Raw genomic sequence first — 10,032 nt, forward strand, 5'->3', positions numbered from 1 at the left:
GGTTGGCGGGTTGACCCGGCAACCCGCCGGGTCAACCCGAACCCGACCCGTTTTTTAAACGGGTCGATTTCTGGAACCCGAACCCGACCCGTTTTAAAATCGGGTCGGGTTCAACCCGGATTTTCCGGGTCGGGTCCGGGTCGATTTTTCGTGTCGTGTCAAATATTTACACCCCTAATTGGGTGATAGTGGTTAAATGGTAGTGTTCAAATGATGAGGCTTGAGGTATGAAGGTGGTTGGATGATGATGGTTTAACAATATAACTCTCTCAAATTTCTAGTTAATGTCTAAGCTTCAACTCTTTTAATGTATGAATTTGATATTTATTTCTAATTTTTAGAGTAACATTATCTATAAATGTAACAAAAAATCCAAGACATTTTATTAAAATCTGAGTGTTCCCTTTTATCCAAAATAATTTCTTTTGTATTTAAGTGTCTTAACAATGTAGGAATTAAACGATATTGGGCTCGTTGGATTTTTCTCGCCTGAACACCCAATTTGACTATAGGCATGCAAACTTTGGTGACCATTTGATTTTCTAATTAATACTCAAAATATTCTATCTATAAACAATTGCTTTGTTTAAGCTCATTTGAACTTGATTTTGATCATTTTTTATGTCGATGGGTTCTTTTAATGGAGGCATTCAATTTGACTATAACTTGTCCATATAATCCAAAATGTAATATAAGAAATTTTTATAAGTGTTGAAATTCTCAACTATCTCCTCACTTTACTAAAAATAATAATTATTATAAAGTTTCAAATTTACATGACCGTTGCGTGAACCCATTGTTACTATTGTCATGTCAAAATTTAAGTTCGTCTTTTAGGGTGATAATTTTTTTTTTTTTTTTTTTGTAACGATGAAGCACTGTCTTTAGGCTAGTGTAAATCCCGATCGACCTAGCATGCAACCCACACCAATTTACACGGGCCAACACTTAAGGCTTTCACTGCTTGCCAAGGGATTCGAACCAGGGACCTAGGCTTTGCCCAGCCGGCTCGTAGGATGATAAATCAACGGGATACTTTTCCGTGCATTTAAGCCTAGTTAGTTTCCGCGTTTTTTTTTTTTTCTTTTCTGTTTAGAAATGAAAATTTTATTTTTTGGTGGTTTTTTTAGATGGAAAGCTTCTATAAAAATATTTTTTTAGGTCATTTTATTTTTCTACTATTTAATAAGCTTTTTTATATTTGCTTCTTAGTTAAAAAACTTTAATCAAAAGAAGTATTAATGACAAAAAAAATTATACGGAACATTAGGATGCATTTGTTTGTTATATAATATATATTCGAATTACTGTATATTTAAATATATATTTTAAAAACATCTAACCAAATAATCTGTTATTAAAAAAAAAAAAGAAAAAAAAGAGCATTTTAGAGGATTCTCCCACAAGGAAAAAAATATATTAAAATTATCATAATTAACTTGAAATATTATTAGGTGTAATACTATCCAACATTTACTTAAAATACTACAAAATACTTTTAAATATGTTTAAAAAACATCAATCTTATTTTAAAAAATGATGAATCCTAGAACATTCGCTGCGACAGAGAGATGTAAAGTTTAATGTCTAAATTTTATACGAAGATCTACCACACAAACAGATAAAAAAGAGAGGTGCAAGAGTCATAAGAGATCAATATTTTTACGCTGAAAATCCTAAAAGGAAAAAAAAAACCACGATGTCTATTCCAGTTAAAATGATTATACTAGTGCTTGTAATTGATTACAATTTATGTCATTCCACGGCGAGAAGGCATTGGCTCAATATAGAAAATATACATCATATAGAGCACATTATATTGTGGGAGTTGGAAGAATCCAGTGATAAGAGAATGACGACCTGTTCATTTGGTCGGTAGGATTGTAGTCGGTGGACAACAGTGGACTGTAGTCGACAAGCGACGAAGGTCGCAGGGATCATAGTCGACGGGCGATGAAGGTCATAGGGACCGTAGTAAGCAAACAGAGGTGCCAAAATGGTTTTTAAATCGAGTTCAGGTTGAACCCGAAACTAACACGCTTCCAACTGCTCTGACCCGACTAGGCAAATATGTCAGAATTTTAGACTCGGACCCAACTCGCCGACTTTTTGGATTGACTTGACCTGCTAACCTGAGGATGAGAGTAGGGCACGAGAGTAGGCCATCGGGGTGAAGCAAGCAAGCCGCAAATGCATGTACAAGGTTGCGAGTGCGAGCTTGGCCAAGGCAAGTGAGCATGGGGGGCGAGGTAGGTGAGCGCATGATACTAGGGTGAGTACAGGATGTAGGGGAGAGCGTAAGAGAGAGGCACGGTTCAAACACAGAGGCTAGGACGCGGTGTGAGCACGGGGGAAGGGATGTGATGCAAACATTGGCGTGGTCATGATGCAAACGTGGGGAGGGTCGAGTTAGTTCTAGGTTGATTTTGATTTTTCGATTGACCGGCCCGAACCTCACATGAATTTATGATCGGGCCAGAATTTGAAACCCGAACCCAACTCATTTTCCAAATGGGTTCACTCCATCCCGAAATTTTCAGGTAAGCAGGTTCGGGTCGAATTTTCATGTCATGTCGAATATTGACACCCCTATCAACGGGGAATGGAGGTCGGAAGGACCGTAGATGTTGGAGGGACCATAGTCGACTGACAATTGTGGTTAGAGGGATCGTAGTCGACTGGCGATGGTGGTTTAAGAGATTGTAGTTGATAAGCGACAAAGGTCTGACGATGGTTGCTAGACGGAGGTCTGGCATAGATGGTTAGGTAGAGGTCCAACAGCAGTTCCCTTGTGGTGATGTTTGCCTGTAGTGGTGCTGGGGTGGAGCTCCAAGATGCTTTAAAGGTCCCAACCCCAATAGTCTAAGTCCTCCTTCATGTGAGAAGATGTGGTTTATCTATAGATTTTGAGAGTGACATGCCCCCATAAATATGGAGAAGATCTGGATCAATTCCGAGTGTTCCATTGGATGACTCATATTGATTCTCTCGTTCATGAAGCATTTGTTAAACATTTAAGTGTCTTAATGATGTAAGAATTAAATTATTTTTGGCTCGTTGGATTTGTCTCATCGAGCCACTACATTCATTTATGAACATGCTATAATTAGAGATCATTTAGTCATTCATTTAATGCTTTGAACCTTTCAAATATGTCTCGGCCCCTTTATTTGGGCTCAGATTGAACCAATTTTAGTGACTTTGGGTTCGTCTCATTGAGTTGTTCAATTTGATTATAAGTTTACTGAAATTGGAGTTGGGATAGTCTAGAATTTAATTTTAATGATTTTAAATTCATATATGCATCAAGATTCGTGCCCTATCAAGATAATTTTTTGAGACGTTTCAAGAATAAAAAAAAGTTTCAAATTAGATACCAATATTTAACTTTAATTAAAATGAAATTTAAATTATTAATTTGATTGAATAAAGATAATATATTAATACAATAATAATAACATCAAGTCTTTATATTACTATGTGACATCAATTATAATCTTTTTTCTTTCTTCGTTGTGTCTTATTAAGAGTCAAATTCTAAATTAACTATAAAAAAATCATATAATTTCTACCTTTAATCTCATAATTGGGTCATCAGAAGACCAAACCATCTAATACATCTCTCTCTAATCTTATATACTATTGGAGCTACTCAATCATTTTCACGTATATATTTGTTTCACATTCTGTCTCTAAGTGTAAAACCACTCATCCCACTGAGCATCCTAATCTCTGCAACATTAAGTTACTTTTATGCTTCTATTTTAATGACCAATGTTCTGTGTCATAAAATATTACAGTACTTATTGTCATCTTATAAAATTTTTTCTTAAATTTGAAGGGTACTTTTCCATGACACGACATATAGATGCATTCCCTCCGCTCCAATCATCAAATTTGCACTATTTCACCACCACTTTAAACAATAGATTTGAGTTTTATTAATTAATTAAAATTCTAGTTCCCATTTCAAAGAAAATCGGCTGTAAATTTATTAAAATCACATAGGTTGCGATAAGATTACCATTTTTAGAAATTAAAACGCTTATCCAAAGCGCTAAAAATATACCCAAAGCAGCAAGTACAAGTGTACATGCAACTCGCTGAAACGACGTATAACAATCGATCCGGTCATCATAACCGCCAAGTTGTTCCATCATATTATATACACTAAAAGTCCCGTGCTTGTCGGTAACTAGAAATAACGGTGACTGCACTCCCTTATCATCCCGCCAAAATCCCTTCTCAAAAAACAAACCTAACGACAACGTGTTACTGATCCTCACTTCTTAGCGCACTCCACCTACCTGGACATCGCCCAGCCCACACTCGCTTACCTCCTCTTCGCGTTTATCAAGGAAGTTTGCTCCATTTCGGGCACATCATACCGCGAAGCAAAGAGGGAATTGCGATTTGCGAAGGCTATAAAGGAAGAAGGTCGGTCTCGTCTATTTCATCTGAGCTCCGGCCGCCACCTTCGTCTTCATCTCCGGCGGCAATAGAGGGCTGAGACTTGGAAATTAGGTTTAACATTGGATATTAGAAGTAGAAAAGAAAATGGGGTCAGAAATGGTAGTGCAGGTTCGGGGACAACCGGATATAAGCTTGGTTCGTCTCATATTTTGTTGCACCGTCGCCGGAGGCATTCAGTATGGTTGGGCTCTCCAGCTTTCTCTCCTAACTCCTTATGTCCAGGTTAGATGCCTTTCTGATCATGTTTAAGATTGAGATTTGAGTGGAAATTGGAAATGGTGATTCTATCTGAAGAAAGAAGTTGCCTTTTTTTTTTCCCAATTTGCTCTGTTCTGTCATTTAGTAACCACGGGTTGAACCGAGGAATATTCAATTTCATTGATTTTGATGCATTTCACAATCTTTATTTATTAAATTTTATCTTGCTTTATCATGTTTTAATTAAAAAAAATCAAATATTACAAAGAAGATGAATGGTATGCTGATAGAAGTTGAGGAATTTTGAAGTAGGCCTTAAGAGCTTGGGAGTGCTGAACAGCAAATAGATACCAATTTGCTTTAAGCCTTTAACAGTCATGATCCATTAGGGGGTTAGAGATGACATTCTTCTCAATCTGACTCAATTAACTCATTTTTCATTCTTATTTTTGGCGATCGTGGCATTCCAGCTGAAAAAAAAAAATATTTTGTTTTAAATTTTTTTTTTTTTGGTTAACTTTTGAAATCATAAGAATTTTGGAGGGGATTCGATGATTTCGAGTGACTTTTTGATTGTTTAGATAGTTCCTCCCTTATCTCTTCGAGATGTTTAAAATGAAAATCATGGAAACCGTTTGAGATGATCGGAAACCAGAAATTTTGATCAGCTTCGGCCAGGTCTCAAAAGAAGCCGATTTGTTTTTGGGCTTCTTACAGGTTTTGGCCGATACTTCAAAACCAAATTTTGAACCGAAAACATATTTTTCAATGAAAAATGAGATTTAGTTTTTATTGTAATCTTATTATTATTATGATGGCCATAATTGATGCAGACTCTTGGGCTTTCTCATGCGCTGGCTTCTATCATGTGGCTTTGCGGTCCCGTTGCCGGGCTTGTTGTAAGTATTCGAAACTCATTCTTCTTTCCTTTTGTTTCTGTGGATTTAATTTAATGTGCTCTTCTTCTTTGTTAATTTAGGTCGGACCTACTGTTGGTTTTTTGAGTGATAGATGCAATTCTAGTTTTGGCAGGAGAAGGCCATTCATTCTTACAGGTTGCATCATTATCTGCTTATCTGTGAGTGATATTTCTTCTCTCTCTTTTAAATTTCTTTTGTTTGTTGCCTCAAAACATTATAATTTGAATTTGATTCTTGCAGGTGTTAGTGATTGGGTACTCATCAGATATTGGAGCAGCATTGGGTGATACAAAGGAAAGCTGCAGGTATATATTTATATTTAAAAAAAAAAAACTGTTTTGATTCCAACAAGAAATGACTTTGAGTACATGACACCCATTTGAACAGTACCTACATCGGCCCTCGTTGGAAAGCTGCTATTATCTATGTGGTTGGCTTTTGGGTGCTGGATTTCTCTAACAATGCAGTCCAGGTGAGTTTGCATAATGCCTTTCTTTAATTATTTGTTCTGGATTTCGAAGGCTTACTACTTAATGTAAGAAATTCTTCTCTACAATTGGAGCAAGGGCGGAACTCTGTAGTGGTGAGTGGGGCAATACCCCCTTAAAAAAATTAGAACTCTTAGCATAATCAGGGTTATTTATAATCTGCCCCCTTGAATTTTATTTTTTGCCCCCAGCTGACCTTTTTTTCATGCAATTTGGCCCTCCAAAAATAAAAAAACCGCTTGGCCACCTGCTATTTTTATCCAAATATATTATACTTTTCTAACACTAGCAAACAAGTCTGTGAAAAATGATTATGTGCAAAATAAATTATTTTTGCACCCTTATATATATTTTTATTTTTTTATAAATTTGCAACTTAGCCCCTTGAAAACTAAGGCTGGTTCCGCCCCTGAATTGGAGTGCAGTGCTGTATCAGAAAAATTATGAAATATTACCCACTTGAAGAGTAACATTGGTTTTTCTTTTGAATCCTAATTACAGGGACCAGCTCGAGCAATGATGGCTGATCTATCTGGTAAGTTCCAGCTTTCAGATTCTATTGTCACTATAGATCACATGATCAAGGCATCAATTTTGCTGATTATGAATCCATCATTGTCATTTTCCTGTGACAGGCAAACATGGGTGCAGCACAGGAAATATCATATATGCCTTTTGGATGGCCGTGGGAAACATTCTAGGCTATTCTTCTGGGGCTAGTGGAGCTTGGCACAAGTAAGTTCGATATTAAAACTTTTTGAAGAACTTGTGTTGTTCATGGCAATCACTATTGTTGCAAGCTTTGAATTTTTTTTTTTTGGAGAACTTCAAAAATGGATTTTTACCAGGTGGCTCCCTTTCTTGATGACAAATTCTTGTTGCGAAGCCTGTGCAAATTTGAAGGGTGCTTTTTTGGTTGCGGTGGTAAGCTTGATTGGTTTTAGAACTAATGTTTAGAATGCTTAAGTTATGCATGGAATAATTGTTGATGGTCTGTTAGGAAAAAAGTGCACTAAACTTTATATTATAAAAGCATCTACTCTGGAGCAAGCATATTGGATTATAATGTAGTTGCAAAATAGAATAATCACAACAAAAAAAAAAAAGGATATCAAAATTTTTATGATTCAGCCTAAGTAAGCCGATGTTCACAGGAGGCGAGGGAGAACTTGTTCCATAATAACCCTGTAATTTTGGTGCATTAAAAAAATGGCTCAACTATCCTTCATAGAACTTCAGTACACTCTCGCTCAATAATAAAAAAGAAAAAAAAAGTTCGAAATCTATTCATGCATAATAGTGTTTCAAAACCTAACATTGATAATGATAAATGAAGAATTAGATGGAATGTATTTTTATTTGAGTTGCGGATTCAGTTTTATCTGTTTGTTTGGATGAGGCAAAAATAAATATGCTCCTGAGCTTCTTTCTAAATGCAGGCATTCCTTGCAATTTGTTTGACGGTAACTCTCATCTGTGCAAAAGAAGCTACGCTCTCCGAGTTAGATTCCAACGCATTCCGGGAAAATTCTGGGTTTTTATCTTTGTTGAAAGCCTTCAAAAGCTTACCTAGTGGAATGCCTTACGTTCTTCTTGTGACAAGTCTCACCTGGGTATGTTTCTTCATTCTTTATTTTTTTTGCAGCTTTTTCTCGTCTCAAATATTATCTTCAGTTTCTTACTATCTCAGATAATATTAAATGCAGCTGGCCTGGTTCCCTTTCATCCTTTACAACACTGACTGGATGGGTCGGGAGATCTACCATGGTAGTCCAAGTGGAACAAAACAAGAAATTGGTGCTTACACCAGGGGCGTTCAACAAGGTGCATTTGGTTTGCTACTGAATTCGGTAACAGAATACAGTTTTTTATCACCTTTCATCTCTAAGTACTTTAAAGCTTATTATTCTCAGCATCTAATAAATATTGTTTCCAATGATTAGATTATTCTTGGAATCAGTTCAATGCTCCTTGAGCCTATGTGCCGCAAATTTACATCAAGAATTGTGTGGGTTATAGGCAACTTCACCCTGTTCTTAGCCATGGCTGCAGTAACTGCCCTTAGTGTCATTTCCACAAATGGCTACCATTCTAAACTCAGCTCTGTGGGTAATGGGGATGAGGGTATCAAAATTGGAGCATTGGCTATCTTCACAATTCTCGGATTTCCTCAAGCTGTTAATATCATTCTTTGCTCATCTCTTCTCTATCTTTTTTTCAATTCCTTGTCTTGTATTGTTTCTAACAACATATACATAAATTTTTGCTGCAGATTCTATATAGTATTCCTTTTGCCTGTGCTGCACAGCTTGCTGCAGATGAAGGAGGCACGCAACAAGGTTTTCTTGGTTTCATCTTTTTAAATTCATTACTTTTTGTTCGTAAAATTAAGGCTTCAAATACTGAAACTGCCTATGTTATGTTCTTCAGGACTGGTCACCGGTGTTCTTAACATCTCCATCGTTGTTCCTCAGGTAAGTTAGTCAGATTTAGTGAATCTTTTTAACCGAGTATAATGCCATATAAAGTAAGAGGATTATGATATAACATTTGAGAAAATAGTGAGGTAAAGTTTATTCTTTTTATGACATTGTATAAAAAATAATTTGAATGTGCTGGATTGGAGATATATGTCTAATTTTATCTTTAATTGTCAGATAAATTGTTAGAAATTAGGAAATATCTAATTCAACAACAACAACAACATCAAGCCTTTATCCCACTATGTGAATCCCTTTTCTCCATTGTACCTTGTTAAAAATTAAATTCACACTTGTCATTGTATTCAGGCCATACATCGCGTCGCTTCCAGGAAACGCCTTAGAATTAACACAATGTATTAAATAATTCATATCATGATTATTCGATAAGTTTTAAGCTGGTTGTCGACTATTTAATGTAACCCTCCACTTTTCTTATCCAAGACTTGGGACCTGGCAATGACAGTGTTATTAAGAATTTTATACATGGACAAAATACATGCATATAGAAAATAAAAATAATATAAATGGACAAAATATATTATCACCATTTCAGATTTCACTTTGATCAAAGCTGTGGAGCTTTATAGGATCATTATTTCTTACATACATAATAGAATTGAAATTTATACTTGCAGGTGATCATAGCCCTTAGTGCTGGTCCCTGGGATGCTCTCTTTGACAAAGGCAACATCCCAGCCTTTGCACTCGCTGGCGCCCTCGCCATCATCGGAGTCTTTGTTGGCCTGGCTAAGCTTCCCAGGATCTCTACCAAATATTTAAGAAGTGACAGCTTTGAATCCATTCACTGATGACTTCAACGGTCGAATTTTTCTGAAAAGCTCCAAAAAGTTTTATGGATGTGAGAGGAAATGGAAGCAACCATGCTTTTGCTCTTCTCATCTACACTAAAAAATTTTCACGACCAATTTAGATTGTTTTCTTCATCAATATATAGCTTAATTCTTTCATTTTTTTTTATTGAATTCATCAAATGGAGAATACATTGTTTGTGTAATGCACTGCTATATATGTTGAGTCTGATCAGTTGATTTTTTTCAATAAAGGATTATTCATTTCATATGAAATTTGCTTTTATTGTTTGTTTATAGATGGCACATTTTATTATTCATCTATTATTTACTCATCATGTTAATTCTAAACTCAATGCAATTGCTTGCTTATTTGTTCTTATTACGTGCTAGAAATTTTACAGTGATAAAATGAGAGTTTAATGTTTAATGTTTCGTTTGGAACGTCTTTCTTACTGCTTCTTAAAACAACTTTTTAGTATAACAAATTAAAATTTTGTACTAAAAACTGTTTTAAGAAGCAGTAAGAAAGCCGGCCCAAACAAAACCTTAGTGTTGCATAAAAATCTATCACACACAAAAAAAAAATTACATGAAAAATATGAAAGGAGAAACGCTATGAGACATGTTCTAATTATAATAATTTACCATATAATAGGAA

General features: G+C 35.6%; 1 pseudogene; it reads left to right on the plus strand.

The window, feature by feature from the left end:
* Positions 1 to 9,371, plus strand: part of LOC110096257 — a 14,734-nt pseudogene extending 5,363 nt beyond the window's left edge.
* Positions 9,372 to 10,032: the final 661 nt, after the last annotated feature.

The sequence above is a fragment of the Dendrobium catenatum genome, unplaced genomic scaffold (assembly GCF_001605985.2).
Source record: "Dendrobium catenatum unplaced genomic scaffold, ASM160598v2 original_scaffold_209899, whole genome shotgun sequence".
In the NCBI taxonomy this organism is placed as follows: domain Eukaryota; kingdom Viridiplantae; phylum Streptophyta; class Magnoliopsida; order Asparagales; family Orchidaceae; genus Dendrobium; species Dendrobium catenatum.